Source organism: Sus scrofa, chromosome 3, assembly GCF_054392235.1.
Source record: "Sus scrofa isolate SSC_HxYL_T2T_F1_AM1 chromosome 3, Sscrofa_HxYL_maternal_Yorkshire_Landrace_v2.0, whole genome shotgun sequence".
Classification (NCBI taxonomy): Eukaryota; Metazoa; Chordata; class Mammalia; order Artiodactyla; family Suidae; genus Sus; species Sus scrofa.
Window position 1 is genome coordinate 12701439 of NC_139385.1, and position 22651 is coordinate 12724089.

The window sequence follows — 22651 nt, forward strand, 5'->3', positions numbered from 1 at the left end:
AAGTCAGAAAGAGAAAGACAAATACTATATGAAATCACTTACATGTGGTACCTAAAATATGACACAAATGAACTTATTTATGAGACAGAAATAGACATAGAGAACAGACTTGTGATTGCCAAGGGTTTTGGGGAGGGGAGTGGAGGAGGGAAGGCTTGGGAATTTGGGATTAGCAGATGCAAACTATTATGCATAGAATAGATCAACAACAAGGTCCTACTGCATAGCACAGGGAACTATATTCAATATCCTGTGATCAACCATAATGGAAAAGAATATGCAAAAGAATGCATACATATGTATAACTGCATCCCTTTGCTGTATAGCAGACATTGACACAATACTGTAAATCAACTATACTTCAGTAATTTTTTTAAAAGTGATTTCTGAATGAAGGAAGGAAAAGAGACTCATTTGCGTATCTGATAAAAGCTACAGACTATCTTCCCAGAAAGAAGCCCAAAGGCACCTGGACAACCCTGTTTATGGCATTTTCAGGTTCGATGACCCCTGGGGGCTTATCTGGGATGCACACAAGCTTAGCCTGATTTCTCATGAAGAAATAGCCCTTGACACTTACCATGATGGGAGGAGCAGGGCCTTTTTGCTCTGGACTCTTTCCTCCATGTGGACGGCTATCTGGATGGGGTGAGGTCATCACTACTTTGGATCATCCATGGTTTTTCCTATTGGATCTGAATGCCTGGGGCCTTTCCAGATCTGAGAGGTAAAAAAGAAGAATAACAGCTGTCACTCAAGTTGCTTAGCGTCTGCCGGGCACCATGTTATGCTTTTTACATATAAGCCGCCTAATCTTCATGTCAACTTTATCATGTAAGTATTGTTATGCCTATTTTTCATTTTTTTTTCACTTATTTAAATTGAGGTAGAATTCACATATAACACTGTATTAGTTTCAGGTCTACAATATAATGATTCTACATTTATATACATTGAGAACTGATCCACATAATAACTCTTATTAACATCCATTACCATATAGAGTTAATTCCCCCCCTTTTTTTTTCTCTTGTGATGAGGACTTTTAAGATCTAATCTTTTAGCAACTCTTAAATATATAATACGCTATTATTGACTATAGTCACCATGCTATACATTATATCTTTAGGACTCATTTATTTTTACAACAGACGGTTTGTACCTTTTGACCCCCCTCACCCACTTCACCCTCTCCCTGACCCACCAATCATATCAACTTGATAGTTAGAATTTGAAAATCCAGAACCAGGTATTCCCTGGGCTTGAAAACATAGTGAAAGCTTAAGGAGCCCAGGATCCAGCATGCTTTGTGAGCTGGGGTCTCCTTATTGCCATTCTTTCATTAAAAAAACACAATGGAGGAGTTCCCGATGTGGCACAGTGGATTAAGAGCCAGCATTGTCTCTGTGGTGGCTCAGGTTCGATCCCTGGCCCAGCCAGTGGGTTATGGATCAGATGTTGCCACAGCTGTGGCTCAGATTTGATTCCTGGACTGGGAGCTTTCATACACTAGGAGTGCGGCAAAAAAAAAAACAAACGCTCACAATAGACATTCAAAGCAAATGCCCACATCTGAGCTGACATGACTGTAGATTTAAAATATTTTTAATTTATATTATGAACAATTTCAAACACACACCAAAGTAGAGAAAATGGTGCAATGAAGCACCATCTGCCTCAGCAACCCTCAGTTTCTACCAATCTTATGTCACCTACCCGACTATATTTTTATTGCAATGTCAAGCCATCTTTTCCTTGATGCCTTCCAAATGCATCCCAAGGAAGACATCCCAATAGATATCTGACGCCCTGACTCACGTTTAAGGTAGCCATCGTTTCTTACACTTTAAAGAACAGGGAACTTGTGGACAATGCCATCTGCTCATTAAATCGAAAGAGAAGGCAATTTTTAAGTTATGCAAATGCAAAGGAGAGAAGAACCAGCAGCAGCACACCAAGTAGACTGAAACAGTTTTTCTTTCCAATCTGGCAATGCAGGTTCCCTGGGATCTGTTGAATCAAGCTGTATTCCCCAAAGTACTTAGGTCTTTTATATTAGTTTCACTAGGGTAGTTCTGGTTCTTTACTTGTAGCAGAGCTTGGTAAATGAGAAGCCACCTGAGAAGCAATTAAACTAAACCAGAAAATCTTTCCTGTTCATTTCATCTGGTCCTTAAAGAGTTTACACATCAATTGAACTGGGAAGAGCTCATGGTGGTTTATGATGATTGCCCCAGTAGGGGTCAGCGCCTAATGAGTTGGGTACTTATCTGTGACCCCAACAAGATGACTGTAAATGAACAGAAAAGAGGACCGATGGGACTAGTTCTCAAACTGCCCACAGAATTGAGATAACAGAAGCCAGGGGAGTTAGTGTTGCCATTTTCCACTGAAAAGTAGAAGCTGGTGGACTCAGGTAGATGGAAACACCTAGGATTTTTGAGTTGGAAGAGTAAGATGCTCATCTTAGCTCTTGACAAATAATAAGATGCCTCTTCAACCCACTCTTGTTTGGGGGGTGTGGTGGGGGGAACCAGGCTCCTTCTTCTTTCTTTACAGTATCTGGTAAACTTGTGGTTCCCAGCAAATGATGCCATTAAAGCGAGTATCTTCACTTATCACAGAAAATGTGTACTAGTGTCAATCTAACAGGGTGGTCTAATGAAACTTATTTGCATGTGACATCACAGAAACAGACTGAAAATGGCAAAGACAACCCAAAAATTCAGGAAAAGCTCATTTGTAGAGTAAGCAGATAAAAGCGTAGTGACATGGTACAATACAACCAAAATTCTCAATAATTGGCAGACAAGAACAAGTAATCTTTTTCTCCCACCCCCAGCTGTACTAGCCAAATTTTTGTTTCGAATGTTGCATACAAATAACCCAATCTCAGTGACTTGCAACAACAAATATTTGTTTCAAGCTTGTGGCTCCATGTTTGGCTGTGGTTTGGCTGATCGTAGCTGGGCTCAGCTAGGCTATGTTTGTTCCCTGCATTTTCATTCTAAGATCCAAGAGCAACAGCTAGCTGGGGCATGTCTTTCTCATTACATTTGGTGGAGGTCTAACAGGGCTGGTGGAAATGTGCTAACTTCTTCCACCCTCAGCTAGGAACTGATAGATTGTCACTCATTACCTTTATTCCAATGATCAAAGTCAAGTGCATGGCAAAGTTCAAAGATGGGTCCAGATGAATAATCTACAGACTCCAGTGCAAGGAATTGCAAAGGCATAGGAAAAAGGTGCTAGGGACAGAAACTTTCTTCTGAAAAAGAGTTGGGAACACTAATTCAGCCTCCCACAATAACCATGAAAAGTACTAAAGCTGGCAGAAATGTGTCAATGTTTCAATACAACTTACAACTAAATCTGCTGACATGGGGCTTTGTGGCAAGGCAAAGAAGGCTGTCAAGTCCTCGGCAGCTTTACCCTTCAGTGCTTTTGGCAATGGAACCAATGTTCCCGTTTACACACCCTCAGTATAGAATAAGGCACAGATTTTCCTCTTCTCAAAGGAAACACCAATTATTACTTTTGCCACGGAAAGGGGTAGGTCAGACAGCAAACACATCAGAGTAGAAAAACCAGCACTCTTCGGGCTAAAATAAATCATTTGGGATGGGGACAAAACCACTCGTGGTTTCATGGAAAGGGATCTACTTAATGGAAACGTTTAAGATGGAAGGGCTGGACTTCTTTGGCAGTTAATTTTCAAGGTGACCATGTGCTTATCTTCTTTAGGGTTACTTGACAGAAGGTAGAAAGTTCTATGGGCTTGACACTAGAGGCAGAGCCATGCCACTTCATACCATATTGATTTGGCGTCCTGTCCGGGGGAAGACACGAGGGAGGTGGACCACGGGGATGAGCTGGAGTTGACATTCTGAGAGCGCTCTTCTACTCATCCTGGGTGGTTTGCGTCACCTAAGGCAGGGCTCACAAACTTGCATGCCTTCAGCCACGAGAGCCGTAGCAGGAACGAATGAGTGCAACAGACGGAGCGTCGGGAAAATACTTGCATAAGCTTGAGGGTTGCTGGCACTGACCCTCAGCCTTGGTGTCAAAGAGGTGACAGAGGCTGATGAAGACTGAGACCATGTGGAGAGCACAGGCCCATCTAGAAGAGGGACCCTTCATTAATTACCTCTAGGTAACTGCCAAGTGCAGATGTGGGGCTTATGTTGCCAGATATTATACTTTTCTCAGGAGAAAGCAGAGATCTGGACAAAATCTCTTAATCTCTCAATGTTCACCAAGGTAACAAAGAAAGGGAGAGGAAGCAAGGAGGGAGGGGGGAACGAAGGAAGGAGAAAGGATGTCACTTTTCAGGTCTACCCTGTGGGCGAGTCAACCAAAAGCCATTTCTAAGCCAAGGTCAGTCAGGATGGCCAGCCTATGCCCTCCATGCATGCAATGGCTCCTTCACCCTGGGGCAGGGCTGGGCACAGCAGGACACGGAGCAGCAAGAGATATGGTTGCTCCCAACTTCTCCTGAGTCAGACCACCCCACCATATCATCAACCATCATTATTTTGTGAGAAGTGACACGAAACCCATAAATAGCAAACCTGTATTCGAACACAAACGTATAAAAGCATTTTTAAAGGAAAGCATCCATGATTGAGTAATGATTCACTCCTTTGCATCACCCATGCTATTACTCCCAGGAGTATGGATCACAGAATTTAATATCAATATTTAATTTTGAATCCATTAGCTTGATAAAAAGAAGGAGCATGTGTTTATGGGATGTCTGTTGTGGGTCAGCCCTATGACTGCAAAAGAAGGGCAGGTTCTCAACGAGCTGTCACTCCAGTGGGGGCAGTGCTAGAAAGAGTCAAAACTGGTGATGGGCAACCTTGGATCCCAGCCTGTTTTCCCCTCACAGACTATGTGCCCTAAGCAATAACCTTAATCTCCTATGCCTCCCTTTATTTATTTATTTATTTATTTGTCTTTTTAGGGCTGCAACTGCGGCATGTGGAGGTTCCCAGGCTAGGGGTCTAATAGGAGCTGTAGCCTCCAACCACAGCCACAGCCACAGCCACAGCAATGCCAGATCTGAGCCGCCCCTGCAAACTATACCACAGCTCATGGCAACACCGGAACTTTAACCCACTGAGCGAGGCCAGGGATCGAACCCACAACCTCATGGTTCCTAGTCAGATATGTTTCCACTGCACCATGATGGGAACTCCCTATGCCTCCCTTTCTTCACAGAAAACCAAGCACATCTCAGACTTGCAGAAGGCCTTGGGATTGTGGGTTTTTTTTTTTTTTTTTGGTCTTTTTGCCATTTCTTGGGCTTCTCCTGAGGCATATGGACGTTCCCAGGCTAGGGGTGGAATTGGAGCTGCAGCCGCTGGCCTACGCCAGAGCCACAGCAACGCAGGATCTGAGTAGCGTCTGCAACCTACACCACAGCTCACAGCAACACCACATCCTTAACCCACTGAGCAAGGCCAGGGATGGAACCTGCAACCACATGGTTCCTAGTCAGATTCGTTACCCACTAAGCCACAATGAGAACTCCGAGGGATTGTATATTTAAAGCCCCAAGTTCAATACCTGCTGCTTTTTAGACATTGAGAAAACTTTATAATATTTCTGGGTCGTGTTTCCTCATTTTCATATGAGGATAATAAGAATTTCTGGCTCAGAAAATTGATAAGGACCAAATGAGAGAATGTGTCTATAGTGCTTAAAATGAAGCTCAACACCTGGTACTTAATATATATAAACATTCCCTATTATTTGTCAATACTTATTACTCTCATTAGTATGTAGATTTGATTATGAGGAATAATAATTAAAAAAAACCCATCAGCCTTGTAATGGGTCAACTATGTCCCAAAGGAGACAGTGTTTCCTATGTGTCTGCTGGACCAGCCCACAGAAGGTACTGTGTGTGGTCACAGAATCAGGCTCACGTATAAGACGGATGAATTAAATGAATGGAGGAGCAAATTCCAGGGAGGGAGGCACCCTGGCCTCCGCATATTCTAATGACCTTTCTGGCTTTTTTCCCCCAGAGCACAGCTCTCCAGCTGAAATTGTAGGAGGGCAGGACCCCGGGAGGCTTAGGGTGTGCAGACCCACGGGAAGAGGCTGGTAGGCTGGGGAGGTGAGAAGGGCAGTCAAGGAAGGAGACGGGCTCAGAGAACATAACGTGCTCCATCATTTTTACAGGTTGTAAATGACACTCTTTTGGAAGGATTGACAGTGGGCTCTGTTCTTTGCATCATCCACCTTGCGTCTCTGAGGAAGGAGCTGAATTTACTTAGTCCTCAGTTTCCCCGTTTACAACGATGACGTGTAGTTGTCTGAAAGGCCCCCCTCGGAGACCCTTGGCGGAAAGGCACTCCATACAAGCAAATGGTTCTCGTCATCCTTTGGGGCCTTCGCTTCTGGGATTCCCGAGGCTTGTGCAGTAGATAATGCGGCCTGAGAGGGCCGTGAAGGAGAAGGACGTGGGGAAGTGACCCGGCCCCCCCCGGGGAGCAGAGAGAGCACAGCAGGACGACAACTTCTGGGGTTTGCTTGATTGAGAGCCCCTCCTTCTTGGAAGGAAAAGCTGGCGGAAAGCTTTGTTTCATAGGAACAGAGTTCCCAGAACAGTGAGAGGAGAGAACAAGCTGGCTTACCAGTTTCCCTTGCAGGTGTTGAGGGTGGGGGGAGGTAGAAGGGAGGCTTCAGTGGAGAAGGGGGGCATTATCTGTCCCCTCCCTCTCATCATCTGTGTGACAAAGGGCTCCCCGTGGTGCAGGGTCTGCTTTGGAACTTGAATGAAGCAGCTGTGTTATATCTCCTAGGCATCAGGTCAACAACTTTTGGTAGGTCCCCAGAAATTGCAGCATGCCCTGGGGTGGGGACGGCAGAGGATGTGGGGGAGGGAGGTGGGCTGCTGAGATGCTCATGGCCTGGGAAGTCTACTTCCAAAAAGTATCCCGGGTCCACAGGCACAAAAGGAACACGACCGACAAGCTGGATTCCAAAAGCAGGCCCACACACACACATCCACACACATTCTGGCACCTGTGTCTAACCAAACACGAACACACGTTTACCCGGACCGAGAACACATACGTGTGCAGACTTCCCGAAGGGGGTGTGTTCGAGAAAAGAAGAGTGAACATATAGACCGGCTTCATTATTTGCAAGGTACCGTGCTGTTCAGCCTGAGAACTTTAGAAATGAAAAATGTGTTGAAACAAATGGTTTCAAATCAACGCCCCATTCAGTGCACTTTGCACACTGTTGAAACTCAGTATTTATTGTATGCAGGTGAGGAAGGAAGAAAAAGAGAAAGAAAGGGAGGGAAGGAGGGAGTCTGGCTTATTTCAGAGCAGAAAAGACTCCAGATAAGGTGAGGATGGCCTCTGCATTCAAACCGCTCTTCCTTTGTCTTGACTCACCGTGAAGAGCGACTCTCCCCTCTGGAGAAAGGCAGAGAGAAGGGTGGGTGGTTTGGGGTCCAGGAGAGCTTCGTGCCTATATTTTCTCTGTGTCCTCGTCTATTCTAGAAAGTTTTCTTTCTCTTTGGGAAGCAAGGGACAGACACCAGACTTTAAAATCTTTCTTCTGGGCCTTTGTTTCAAGAAGTGACCAGGTCACCATCTCCCTTATGATGGAATCAGGGCAGGTTCAAAAATGGACGAAGCCAGTCCTGGGAGGTAAAAAGGGCTTGGGGAGGAGAAAGACCCTGCACAGCAGGACCCCCAGAACTCAGGGACCGAGCGCAGCTTTCTATCCAGGAGTTCTGGATTTTTTTTTTTTTTTTTTTTTTTTAGGGCGGCACCTGCAGCATATGGAGGTTCCCAGGCTAAGGGTTGAATTGGAGCTATAGCTGCCACCCTATGCCACAGTGACAGCAATGCAGAATCTGAGCTGTGTCTGTGCCCTACACCGCAGCTCAAGGCAGTGCTGGATCCTTAGCCCACTGAGCAAGGCTAGGGATTGAACCCACATCCTCACAGATACTGGTCAGATTCATTACCTCTGAGCCATGGCGGGAGCTACCATTGGACTGTTTTTAGTGTCTCTTTTTTGCTATTGTTTTTTGTTTGCTTTTCATTGCTATCTACTTCAGTTCTTTTTTTTTTTTTTTTTTAACATTTTAGCATCTCTCAGCTGTGCTAAGAAAACAAGAAGTTATTTGTGTCTACAAGAACACACACACACACACCAATGGGTTAAAGGGGACACAGTGGGAATCCAAATACAACACCTTGATCTGAAAGGAACACAAACCCCCCGGGGGACAGAGCTACTTGGTGAGCCACTGCTCCCTTCCTGGAGTGCTAAGGCCTTGAGGATTCTGGCCTTCTTTTACATAAGGGAGGCGGTGCTCCTAGGAGGAATCCCAGAAAATAAGAAGATGTTTTTCAAGGAGCTGCAAGAAAACACAAGGCTCAGTAACAAAAATAAATCTCCAAGAGTCAACACCAGTCCTATCCCAGCCCACCAGCACCAACTGCAAAGACACAGATACAGGCCAGAAGACACGCTCCCTCCAACAGCCACAAAGCAGAGGTGAGAGTCAGGTTGGGGGCCGCACAGCATGCGCTCTTTTGATAAACGTTCCTTGGGAATTACAAGCACAGGGGAAAGTGAACGATTATTTTCCAGGAGCTGAGAAGCCAAGTCTCTGCCAGCATTTTTCTGGTCCTGGGGGATACCTGTTTCCACAGCAACCACAACTTGGAGAGAATGCTGCCTTCCAGTTATCTATCCCAGGAAGATATTTAGTCAGGGCTATCAATTCTGGACGGGCAGCAAGAGCACAGCATAGGAGTCGCAAACCTCAGGAGGGCTTAGGGAGGTTGAAGAAATGGGTTCTGTGGTTAGTGTACCGAGGCAGCTGTCAGAACCAATCCTGAACTCCAGCCTTGTGACTTCTTCATGAGTTTCTGCATCTTCTGTCCTTCTTAGGCCTGAGTCCTCATCCTGGCAACCTTCACCTGATGGTGATGATGGTGATGGTGATGATAATGACGATGGCAATGATGATGATGGTGATGTGAGTAACAGTGATGATGGCAACGGTGATGGCCATGATTGGATGATGGCAGTGATGGTGATGATAATGACGATGGCAATGATGATGATGGTGATGTAACAGTGATGATGGCAATGGTGATGGCCATGATTGGATGATGGCAGTGATAATGGTGATGATGCAAATGATGATGGTGATGATGATGGCAATGATGATGATGGTGATGATAATGACAATGGCAATGATGATGGCAATGATGATGGCCATGATAGGATGACGGCAGTGATGGTGATGATAATGATGATGGCAATGATGATGGTGATGATGATGGCAATGATGATGATGGTGATGATAATGACCATGGCAATGATGATGATGGTGATGATGCAAATGATGATGGTAGTGATGATGGCCGTGGTGATGAATGGCAATGCTGATGATGGTCATGATGGTGGGATGATGATAATTATGACAATGACCATGATGACAAAAGGATAACAGTGATGATGGCAATGGTGATGATAAACCTATCAGTGATCACAACAGAAATGAACACTGATGGCTAGCTCAGGGCTTCACATGCATTTTCTTTCTTTCTTTTTTTTTTTTTTTTTGTCTTTTGTCTTTTTAGGGCCACACCCAAGGCACAAGAGGCTCCCAGGCTTTGAGTCCAATTTGAGCTGAAGCTGCTGGCCTACACTACAGCCACAGCAATGTAGGATCCAAGCCACGACTGTGACCTACACCACAGGTCACAGCAACGCCAGATCCTTACTCACTGAACAAGGCCAGGGATTGAACCTGTGTCCTCCTGGATGCTTGTCAGGTTCACTAACCATTGAGTCATGATGGGAACTCTTCATTTTCTTAGGTTGCCTCACAAGAGCCCTGTGACATTCTTGACCCATTTCACCAATGAGGACACAACAGCCTAGAGAGGTTAAAGAACCTGCCCAGAGGCACAGAACCAGCAAGAAAGACACACTGTGTGAACCCAGCCCTGTGTAACACCCAAGCCATTTCTTTCAGGACCAGGATAGCTCAAGAGTTCATACTGTGCAACAGACGACCTCAGCTGCATCCCGTTTGGCATTTATCAGCTGTGGGATCTGGCATATCATTTAATCCCTCTGCGCCTAAATGCCATCATCTATAAAACAGGAACAAGGATAGTAGCTCCCTCCAAGTTTTTGTTTGTTTGTGCGGTTTTGTTTTGAGAATTAAAAGAGCTAACACATGTAAAGCAGTATTTTTCAAACTTTAACCTGCAGATAAACGACCTGACTATCCTGTTAAATTGCAGCTTCCGTTGAGTAGGTCTGGGATGAGAACTGAGTCTGCATTTCTGATGAGCTTGCAGGCACTGCTGTCTGCAGATCACACTCCAGTTCACCACGTGGTAAAGCACATGGAATTATACATGACAAGCAAAAAAGAAGTGTTGGCTGTTATTATCACTATTATTATTTCAGCCTCCCCTAGCCACAGCTCTCGGCCAGACCTCGTGACTTCTTTTGAGGCTTGTATCCTGGCAGCCACCTCACCCCCAGAGAACTGTTAGTTTATTTTTAGTACGCAAACATAAAGATGGAAGAACCACCCGTTTGGAGTAAGCATGAACGGCTACCTCTGTGATCAGCCCTCTTCCTCTGTCGCCTGCATGAATTAATTAACCGAATGCACCGAGGATTAACCATGGCTGGAACCTTCACAAAAATGGCTTCGCCCCCAAGAACAAAGCAAGGGCATATATCTGCTTTCTCCCTCCTCTGACCCAAGCAAGAAGTCAAGGGGGAACAGAGTTGACTGTGTCCACAAGCCAACTTGGGTGGATACTAGGCTACGATGTCCAACTCTCTTACAAGGAAGGATTTGTTGCCCCAGAAGCTGGGGGTGTGTTGTCTGGCAGCCCCTGGCAGGTGGCCACTTTGATCAGCCGCTTTGTGATGCATCTGCTGCAGCGATGGGTAGAGGCAGGGAAACCAAGCCAGACCCATGGGGCCCACCCACGCGCAAAAGCCTTTCAGTGTCCCTCATTTCTTGTTTGTAGGAAAAAACCTAGACCTTCCCTGAGTTCCAAAGGGCAGTTTCAAGCAGTTTCTAATTAGGGGAGTGAGGGAAGGCAGAGAGAAAATGCAGTAGCACCTGGGGCCCTGGCCTGGTTCTTCCATTCAGTGGGCGGATGCGTGATACCACCTGAGACAAATCTCAGATTCTTCTGTAGGAACTAAGGGCCTCGTGCAGGGGAGGATGGTGACCTCTGGTTGAGCACAAGCATGAAGACCCCAGACTGGTTGGAACCAGAAGGCTGGTGGGGGGTTTTTGGACCACCACCCTGCTGCATCGCCACCAAGCAGAGGAGGGTTACACACCCTGCAGCCCTCCCCCCAAATGCTGCCGATAAAAACATCTTCCCTCAAATCTATCAGGGAGCGTTCGGGTCTTCTGAGCATGAGCTGCTCCACTCTCCTTGCGTGACCCTGCAGTAAATCAACGTTGCTCTGATCCAAGTGCTGATATTTCCATTTGTTTGGCCTCCCTGTGCATCAGGCACATGGAATTGGGTTCGACAGCAGCAGGAGCATGAAGGCCTGGCTGTCTCAGCCCAATCAGGGGCCACTCTGAAGGGCTCTCTCTCTCACTCCCCAGGCCATTGGTCAAGGCTGTCCTTGAACCTTCAGCATCACTGCCTGATATCTCTCTCCCCTCTCCTGCTTCCTCTCACCCCAAAGGAACCATATTGGTTTCCTGTGATGCTGTAAGCAACTAGCATTTGGTGGCTTCAAACAACACAGATGTATTCTCTTATGGTTCTAGAGGTCATAGGTTTCACTGGGCTAAAGGAAGATGCTGGCAGGGCTGTGCTCCTTCTGAAGGCTCTGCAGCAGAATTTCTTTCTTTGCTCTTTCCAGCTTCTTGAGACTGGCTTCTTCCTGGGCTCATGGCCCCTTCCTCCGTCCTCAAAGCCAGTGGTACAAGCATCTTTACATCTCTCTCTACGCCCTCTGCTTCTGTTGTCACATCTTCTTTTACTCTGACCCTCCTGATGTCGGATCCTCCCTACTGTACAAATGCTTGAGATTGTAGTGGACTCAACCAGATAATCCTGGATAATCTCCCCATCTCAAGATCCTTAACTTATTCGTATCTGCAAAGTCCCTTCTGCTATATAAGGTGACACAGTCACAGGTTCCAGGGATTAAGAGGTTCCGGGGGGCTGTTTTTTCTGTCTCCCACAGGGATTCCTTAATAAAATATGGTGCACAGGGGACTCCATCTCAGAGACTACTTCCTGGGGAACACAACCTGCACCACTGCTGTTTAGAAACACGGCTTCCACGGCCTGTCTTATTCCAGCTCTGGATTATTCTTGCCACCAAGAGGTGAGAGAGCTGGGTGGCCAGGCAGAATACCTAAAGCATGCACCCCTCCAATTAAGACAGCTTCATACCCTATGGCATTATGTAGAGTTGGCTTTACAGAATCCAAGTCTCTCTGCCTGTGCATTAAAGAAATAACTTCACCCTTGATTCCCAGGAGATGATCACTAAGCCCTTGGGATGACCTGCATGATAAGAGTGTCTTTATATATTGAAGGACCCTGGGTCACTCCCTACAGTCTGGGTGATTTATGCTGGGGATCTTGGGCCATGTGGCTTGAGCTAAAACTGCGGAGGAGCTCAAGTCTGAGGTCAGCTATGTAGGTGGTCAAGTATTTGTAGACGATGATGCTCTAATAAAAACTCTGGACTCCAAGTCTTGGGTGAGCTCCCTGGTTGGCAATGCTCCGTGAGTATTGTCACACGTTGTTGCCAGGAGCAGACAGTGCTGTCCATAAGTACAGTGGGAGAGGTCAGCTAGAAACTCTTCATGTCAAAACTCTCCTGGCTTCTGCCCCATGTGTCCTTTCCCTTGGCTCATTTTAATTGATATTATTCTGCCATAATAAAATGTAACATTGACTCTTATCGCTTTCAGCAAGACTGTGAGTCCTTCCAGCAAATTATGGAAGCTGAGGGTGGTCTTGGGCACCCCGAACTTGCAGGCAGTGCCACCAAGGATGGTGGTCTTGGAGCACCCCCAAACTTTATTCTGCCTCATTCATAGTACTTAGGAAATTTCCTCCCCCAAGCTTTTCCCCTCGGGAACTCTATGTCGTTATCATTTTTCCATTCCGATTGCCTGATCAGCTCTTCTCTGTACCCACCTTCAAACAAGAGACAGGGATTTTTCCTCTCTGGCTGCTGGAAAGCTCCATCCCAAGGAAACACTGAGTTGTTCTGGAAACTTCTTGGGACCTAGAAGGGCAGAGAAATGCCTTGACTCATCCTCTGAGACTCAAGTTACGTTAAATGTCAGAAACAGCGCAGTTCAACCTCTTTTTAGTGTGCCCTTTCCACAAGCTGGAAAGCGGAGATGGGGAGGACACCCTCTAGAGAGGCAGCGACAGAACAAGACTGCAATGTGGTAAATCACCTGCCCTTGCAGGTGCTGATTACAAACAGAAAGAGGTGTCAGTGGGGGAATTTCTTTGCTCCACCTGCCAGGAAGCTCAGAAAAAAAGTCACATCACTATATTTACCTTTGCAGTCAGCAAAGCTTTCTTTTACCTCTTCTTTTTGGACCTGCATTTCTGCTTATATCTTTATTTTTTTGTATTTAGCATGAATTTACTTTTTTTATAATGATTTTTATGTTTTCCATTATAGCTGATTTACAGTGTTCTGTGAATTTTCTGCTGCACAGCACAGTGACCCAGTCGCACATACATGTATACATGCTTTTTTCTCACATTATCATGCTCTGTCACGAGCAACCAGACACAGTTCTCAGTGCTTTACAGTAGGATCCCATTGCCTATCTTTTTTTTTTTTTTTTTTTTTTTTTTTTTTTTTCTTTTCCAGGGCCACACCTGCGGCACATGGAAGTTCCCAGGCTAGGGGTCGCCTCAGAACTGTACCTGCCAGCCTATGCCACGGCCACAGAAACACCAGATCCAAGCTGTGTCTCCAACTTACACCACAGCGCAGGACAACACCAGTTCCTTAACCCACTGGCCAGGGATGGAACCCGCATCCTCATGGATACTAGTCAGATGTTACCGCTGAGCCATGACAGGAACCCCTACTCTTTATTTTTATATTTGGGACTCCGTTGTACAGAATTAATCCTATTTCTGACTCACAGCACACTTTGATCACGACTCCCTGCATATCCTAGTGCTTGTTTGTTTGCTTGTGTATCAATTTATTTATTTTTAACGATGTAATAAGCAACTCCAAATGCACTCCCAAAGCAAAAACTACATCTGCAACAATCATTTCTGTGGTGCATTTATTCCCTATTTTGAAATATCTACAAGAATGTGTACTTTTTTTTTAAGAGTAAAATTAACAAGCTGTTATTCAGAAAAATTTCCAAATACAGGCTTACATAAAGAAGAAAATATGACCCAGACATCCATTCCTTCATGCCCACCCACTTCATCAAGAGCAGCTAATATTCTCTTCTGGCGCGTTTGCATGTAAGTGTTTTTCTACGGTTTAAGAGCTAATATATGAAGAGTTCCACATCTTGATTGTTTAACCACTTGCTGTTATGTATTAAATACTTCCCTTAACATCGTGTATCACAAATTATTTCTTAGAACTTTGGACTCTGAACAGTATAAGCCATATTTGGAGAGTATCATAACTGATACAGCACTGATTTATTGTTAGATATTTAGGCTGTGGTTTTTTTTTTTTAAGGGGGATATGATAAATAATATTACCAAATAATATTTTCGATGTAAGTTTTATTTTACTTTTGTGTTGAGGTTTTTTTTTTTTTTCGGTCTTTTTGTCTTTTTAGGCTCGTACCTGCGGCAGGTGGAGGTTCCCAGGCTAGGGGTCCAATCAGAGCTGTAGCCACGGGCCTCCACCACAGCCACAGCAACACCAGATCCGAACCTCACCTGCGACCTACACCACAATTCACGGCAACACCAGATCCTTAACTCACTGAGTGAGGCCAGGGATCAAACCCGTAACCTCATGTGTCCGATTCATGTGTTGAGTTTTCTGTAGAAAGTTCTAATTCTCAGACTAGATGTCTGGGACATTGTTTCTAGGAAACAGTTGGAGAACATGCCTCCAACATTTTCAACTGGGTGAAAGCACACGGTCTGATTTTTTTCTCTGAAAAATAACACCGATTACTACTGACCTTGGTGGGACGGGCCCTGCTCTGGTCCCACACGTTCCTGGGCCCCTCTCTGGCCTCCTCTGACCCATAGCCCTTCCTATGGGCCAAGGGGATAATCCACTGGGTGCCCATGACCTCGGACTTGCTAGATCTTGCTCCAGGTGCCTGGGGTCTTGGGATTGCCTGCCTCTGGGTACCACACCTGATTCCAGGGCCTCAGAGTCTCTCCCCAGAGGCTTGTTTTCTCAAGAACGGCACTGTGCTTACGACAGGCTGTGGGGGTGAATGGGCACCTGGAAAGATCTTGGATGTGCAGCTGGGGTGTCCATATGCATATGTACCAAAGCCTCACAGTACAGATGGAGCTGGGGGAGGGTAGAGTCGTGGGACAGGTTTGGGGGGACAGGAGCCATCAAGTTCTACCCAACACCTCCTGGGAATCCAAGAATGATAAATGCATCCGTGTCATTAGGTAGGTGTATTTGTCAAGGTAGGCAGATTGAACATACTTAACAGTTTGTTAGCTTTCTTTGTAACTTTCATTTCATTTCATTTCATTTCATTTATTTATTTATTTAGTCTTTTTGGGGCCGCACTTGAGGCATAGGGAGGTTCCCAGGTTGGGGGTTGAATCGGAGCTGTAGCTGCCAGCCTACATCACAGCCACAGTTATAGCAACGCAGGATGGGAGCTACATCTGCAACCTACACCACAGCTCATGGCAACAGCGGATCCTTAACCCACTGAACGAGGCCAAGGATTGAAACTGCGTCCTCATGGATGCCAGTCAGATTTGTTTCCACTGAGCCATGACAGGAACTCCCTTTGTAACTTTTAAACATGTAGACATAGGGTATCGGGACCCCCGGTTACATTCTTGTCCTGGACCCTGAGCTCGTGAAGAGAGGAGCTGATACCCATTTCTCCTCTTACCTGCACCTTTCAATGTGCCCGCTCACCAACCTTACCCAAAATGACCATCCTTTGTTAATCGGATGGATGGAAAACAGTATCTTAAGCTTGTTTTAATATGTATCATATTTGACCATTCGTATTTTTATGTTGCTAATGACGTATGTTTTTGTTGCTCTACCGTGGCCTTGGGTTTTCTTATAAGTTTGTAAAGACAATCTTTATATTAAGGGTAGTAAAGGCCACATGTGTAACAACTAACCTAGGTAGTTGGAGTCTGTCCAATATATACTCCCCGCCACCGCCCCCCGAAAAAAGAGCAGCCTGTGATTAGCAGAATAGCGAGGGTGGAACCAGGGAATGAGAAGCAAATAAAATGAGCTCTGGGGGCCCAATGATTACAACCAACCAAAATCAGGAAGGCAAAAGCAAGGAAATGACCTAAGCAGGGCATGCAGAGGTCTGCTTCAGAGAGGAGACCGTGCCCTGAGGCTCCATTTGCCATTTGCATTCTTGACTGGTGAGCACAAAATTCACATAAGGATTCTGTCCCTGGGCATGCCGCAGTATTCAATAAACACAGGAAGAATTGAATTCCTTTTTTTTTTTTTTTGTCTTTTGTCTTTTTAGGGCCGCACCCATGGCATATGGAGGTTCCCAGGCTAGGGGTTGAATTGGAGCTGTAGCCAACCGGCCGACGCCAGAGCCACAGCAACGCGGGATCCGAGCCGCATCTGCAACCTACACCACAGCTCACGGCAACGCCAGATCGTTAACCCACTGAGCAAGGGCAGGGACCGAACCCGCAACCTCATGGTTCCTAGTCGGATTCGTTAACCACTGCGCCACGACGGGAACTCCAAGAATCGAATTCTTAAATTTAGCTCTAATCTAGCTAAATCGAAAGTTCAAAAGCAGCGTCAATAGCTTCCCCTGAAATGATCTCCAGACACCAAGGAGTTGCTCTTGTTAAACCACAACAACCAAGTCCCCGCCTCAGGGGACTTCATCCCATTTCCTTCTTCAAACACCCAAGCAGAATCTCTTCCTTTCTTTCGGAGAGTTGGCCAGAATATGCTTTCATTACAAGCTGAAAGGAATAAAATAAAATGATGTGGTGGAATGGTTTTAATTAGAATTTAGAGAGTCGGGCGAGCAATTAGTGCATCTAAGAATGGAAGCGGTATACACATATTTGTCTCTGTTGAGCTTCACTGATTTAAATGAACATTGACTCAGATTCCTCAAGTTAAACAAAGGCTATCACAATGGCAGCACTAATAATAATGTAGCCAGAGCCAACAGAAAATGATAAAAGCCATCACTTATTCCGTGCCCTCCCAGGTCCCATGGCAGGACTTGGTGGCAATGCCAACAGTCTTAGTTTTTGGACAAACCATGAAATGCTAAAAAGTCTAGATTCATTTTAAATGAAAGTCCAGGAAGAAGAGGGAACAGTGAAGGGAAAGAAAGGGAACTGTCCTGTTTGGACACCTGCCCCAAGTACTCAACGTCGTCTCCTTTCCTCCTTGCACCTGTCTGTGCAGAGGGTGTTATTATGGATGCAACAAAAACACAAAAAAAACTGAGGCCCAGAGAGATGAAGTCATTCCCAAGCATGGCTGGCAATAAAGTCAGAATCCTGGATGGTCCAAAGCTAGTCTTTGCTCCTCCCCAAAGAATATGGAATTCCTTAAATAAAAGGGATTTATCTTAACATCGAAAAGAGTTCTTCCCAGGAGTCCCCTGGTGGACAAGTGGCTGAGGATCCAGCCTTGTCACTGCTGTGGCCTGGGTCACTCCTGTGGCGCAGGTCTGATCCCGTCTCAGGAAGTTTTGTATGCCATGGTGCAGCCAAAAAAAAAAGAGTTCTTCCTGGAACAGATTGATTTCTACATCTCACTTTCCAACTGGGAAGTGCGTGATACAGGAGCTGCGAGTGAGGTTGATTCTCCCCACAGGTCAGGCAGTTGCCATGACACTGGTTCTCCTGGCTGCACTTTGGAATCCCAGGGCTTCAAAAAATAGCTATGGTGGGCTCCCAACCTCGGAGCTTCTGAGTTCACGGGGATGGTGCCCAGCCTGGACGGGGGCATTTTGTAAAACTCCAGTGATGCTCATAGGCAGCCAAGGTTGAGGACCAACAAGTCCCATGCACAGTATGCACGGAGAAGAGGTTGCGGAAGTCCTACTGAAGAGTGCAAATGACCCTCCACTGAGCTTGGTAAGCTTGGGCCCATAATGTTCCCTTCAGCTCTATACCAGTCCCTGCAGGAGACCTGGCAGAGTCACCAAGTAGCAGAGTGAAAGACCCCAGGCAGGGAGCCAGGTTCAGTGTCTAACTGGCATAGTGAAATTGGCATCTGCGTCTTAGTTATCTATAAAATGAAGATGAGAATCAGCCAACTGGGCTGAAGACTTAAAAAACTGCACTCCCACCCTGCCTAGCAAATGACAACTGCCAATATGATAATTATTTGTTTAAATCATTGAAGGCCATACTCGTTTGATCTCTGTCGGCAGCACCTGGGATGAGAGAAGCTAAGTTTGTGTGGTAATTGATGCTCCTGTCCTGAATTTTCCTATTCCAGAGCCACGTCATGAAAGGAGTTGGTGCTCCGTGCTCTTGCAATGCGCAATGAGTCTCATTATCACTCACTAATATCTGGGTCCAGTGTTTCCTTGTTAATTGGTTTTCCAGAAAACTAAAGCAAATGCATTTGGGATACATCACGTGCTCGAGTCTCTCTTTTGGAGAATCACAAGGCATATCCGTAAATGCCATCCTTGGAAAAATATCTGCCGTGATGAAATCTATTTAACATTGTGTATAACAGCATATTCCAAAGTGTATGTTTCCTAAGGATATTTAATGGAATCCTGCTTGGCACGCAATGCGACTAGCATTCTATGGGACTGCCCCCTGGAGAATCTCACCCGAGTTTAAATTTTATAGTAAAAAAAAAAAAAAAAGGGTTCCCAGGGGAGAGGCCAGTGAAATGGCCAGCCATCTGGGCAAGACCTTGCAAGGTGCCTGCCATTGGAGAGTCTGGCAACCAGCTTTGAGGCTGAGATGTTCCATTTTGTCAGTTTACTCACATGCTAGCTTTACTAGGAAACAAAGATTCACGGACACTGAAAGGAAAAGAAATTGTATGAAGGTATTAAAAACTCTTTGGATTTGGATTGAGTTCATCAAGTTCTCCAAGCTTCAGAAACCTCATCTGCAAAATGAGAATAGTCCAACAACCCTGCGAGCTAGGTATTATTTTAAGAAACAATGGAAGCCATGGTGCTTTTTGGCAACTATTTTCCATTCTCTGCCTTCTGGGCACAGGGTAGGATGCTATGTCCTGGCTCCTCTGGGGCAGGATGCAGCCATGTAACTATCAGGTAATGAGTTCTCAATGGAGCTGAGCATATGTTGCTTTGGGGCAGGAGAGCTTTCCTGCTGGTGTGTCCTCTCCAGAGTTACCTTTCTGTAGAGAGAATAGCCCCCGGTGCCATCCAAGATGAAGGCAATCCCCCCGGCCCCAGTCCCACGAGAAGCAGAGCCCACGTGCAATAGACATGCACCGTGAGCAAGAAATTAACTTGCACACCTTAAGCCATGGAGGTTTAGACATAGTTACCGTAGCACAACTTCGCTTAACCTGTGGGATTTCAAGAGTCAAATGAGATCATGCACATCAAATATCTATCACAGTTCCTGATGCATAGTAGGTATTCCAGAGATGTTAATTCTTCCTTCTCTAAAATGGGAAGGAGGGACACTCTCTCTAGGTGATTTATGGCACACATTTGAAGCCAGCTCACTCCACGCTGATGAGCAGATGCATCCAGAAAAGCAAATAACACAGCAGAAAGTATGTGCAGAGCATTATAGCCAAACCAGCTAGAAAAACTTCTGTTTGGGGGCTTGCTTGACTGAGTAACTTTGCTTTCTTTTTTTCTTTGGTCACATGGATGGCATGGGGAAGCTCCTGGGCCAGGAATCAAACTCACGCCACAGCAGTGACAATGCTGGATCCTTAACCTGCTGCACCACCAGGGAACTCCCTTTCTTTCTTTCTTTCTTTCTTTCTTTCTTTCTTTCTTTCTTTCTTTCTTTCTTTCTTTCTCTTCCTTCCTTCCTTCCTTCCTTCCTTTCTTTCTTTCTCTTTTTTTGTCTTTTCTAGGGCCGCTCCTGCGGCATATGGAGGTTCCCAGGCTAGGGGTCTAATCGGAGCTGTAGCCACCGGCCTACGCCAGAGCCACAGCAACGAAGGATCCGAGCCGCGTCTGCAACCTACACCACAGCTCATGACAATGCCAGATCCTCAACCCACTGAGCGAGGCCAGGGATCAAACCCTCAACCTCGTGGTTCCTAGTCAGATTCGCTAACCACTGAGCCACGACGGGAACTCCTCCCTCTTTTTTTCTATACATGATGAGCTCCTAGAAAACAGTAGATAAACTGAACTGAATTTCAGGCCTTGGACACTAATCCTGCTGCTTCTCAGAACAATGTGAAAAGGGGGCACAGAGCAGATGCCAAAGGCCCCTGGCAGCCGAGAGGACCCTGACTCCTTAGGACGCTCTCCCTCCCTCAAGCCTCTCTCTCTCCTTCCCTCTGACATGGTTCTGGATTTAGCACTTCATCCCATTTTACATAATTAGCTGCATTTTTACCACTGACTCGGGATGACAGCCCAGCTCTTGTTGGCATGAGCTTATCAATACAAACTGGAAATGTTTTCTTGTCCACGAGTAGGGGGCGGGGGTCAGCAGCACCGTGGGTTCACTGGGGCAAGCACTTGACCTGCATTCTTTCCCCCTCAGGGCGTGAAAGCAAACCTTTGTTATCTTAACAGAAGCACAGGCTGCTGCCACTGAGCCAGGCTTGCCAGGTCCCCTTCCTGCCTCCCAGCCTTCATCTCCCTACAGCTGGGGCCTCACACATCCACCTACAGATTCTGCCCACCTGCATTTACTCCTCTGTGTTAAGGAAGGCTGCAGAACAGGGAGACGGGAGGTGCTATGGCTCCAAAGTCAAGTTCTTTCTATCCTCCAGCCCCTGATGTGCGGGCGTTTGCAGAGCGTTCCAGCCACATCTCCTGCCTTGCTTTCACTTCTAAAAGCAGAGTCTGTCTCTCATTTTGTGCTAACCCCCCTGACCTGGCGAGTGTCCCAGCACCCAGGCACTGTGCCTGTGCTCTGCTCCAGCCAGCTCCTCCTGGGGACCAAAACCCCACATTCAAGGTCACCATGGAGGGCGGAAATCGGTGCAGGTCATGGTCTCCTCCCTGCAAGCTGCCCACAGAATCCTCTATGGCCAAAGCTCTGTCCATCCGCCATGCATCCTTCAGCGAGGTCTGCCACCTCCTCCGTGTCTCACCTTGGATTCCGAGATGCTAAAGCATGCCAAGACCGTGATTCAGGGCTCTTCCTGATAAACTCTACTTTCTACCCAAATCAGCCTGATTCAAGTGGGACAGGACCCGGTCCAGCACCTGGCTTCTCTTACGCTGTACCCTGCCCCTCTGCTGTGTTTCACTAAGCAAAGCCTGGCCAAGACAGGCAACTTGATTTAAAGATATGTAAGTGATGAAAAAAAATGTACAGTGCATGGACAGGACAGAAATCATAAAGACAATCCTCAAAGAACCAACTTTTGGGAAAGAGTATTTGATGGGGCGATGCGATCCAACTTTCTCTTGCCCCAAGATAACAGATGTCTCTCTCTCTTCTTCTGTATAACAGGGCTAAGATCGCACCTGGGGAGGTTTGTGGAAGGGTCAGAAGAAAGGTACATGGTACCTGCATACCAGGTCCTGAGCTATCTTTTGGTTGTGGTTGCATAACCCATAATCAGGGTTGCACCTCTGCCTCTGCGTTTCCCCCTCAGCCTGGAGCCTTTGTGGCTATGCTGCAGGGAACACAGGCAAGACGCTGTTGACTGGGGTTTCGTCCCTGCTCGGCTCAGCTGTCCTTTGGTTCAATGATCCCATAAAGGGACAAGAGACAGAGCTTACAGAGGGATATCCTGGGAGATTAGCATCTCCTCCCAGGCCTGACCTGCTCTCCCACCTTTTCTGAACACTACTTAGCGACTGCACGGCGCGAGGTCTCTGAAGAAAATCATCTCCGATAGGACAGTGGTTCGCAAGGCAGGTAATTCTGTAGATTTTCCTGTGAGGTCAAAGCTCCTGGCAGCCAGGTGTATCCTCTGCCTTCAAGTGCGATTATGTCTGGGCTTCGCCAGAGGAGGATGCAAAGTGCAGAAACCTCTGTAGTGCTTACATAACCCCAGTCGATCCTGCAGCAATCATTGTCGGAGTTAGCTAATGGCAGGGTACCAGGACCTCCCACTGAGATTCCATTACCTTGTAATTTTCAGCTTGTTCACTGTCGCCATAAAGCCCCTCTGTCTTATAATTCCCCAGCATTCACGTCTCATCTTCTCAAGGACTGAAGTATGTAAGATGCTTTCTGCTGGGGATTCATTGAGGTAAGTTATTGAAGTGAAACAGAGAGGCAGGCTTCTAAGCCCTTGGCTGTTCATCTCAAAA

The 22651-nt window shown here is 46.3% G+C and overlaps 1 long non-coding RNA gene across 2 annotated transcripts in view; it reads right to left on the minus strand.

Annotated features, from left to right (window-relative positions):
* Nucleotides 1–22651, minus strand: part of LOC102157493 (uncharacterized) — a 978951-nt gene that overhangs the window by 330631 nt on the left and 625669 nt on the right. For both annotated transcript variants that reach the window (XR_014840336.1, XR_014840342.1), the window contains 2 exons: nt 13209–13299; nt 581–720 (listed from right to left, as the gene is read on the minus strand). This is a non-coding gene — a long non-coding RNA (uncharacterized LOC102157493). The remainder of the gene's footprint in view (nt 1–580; nt 721–13208; nt 13300–22651) is intronic.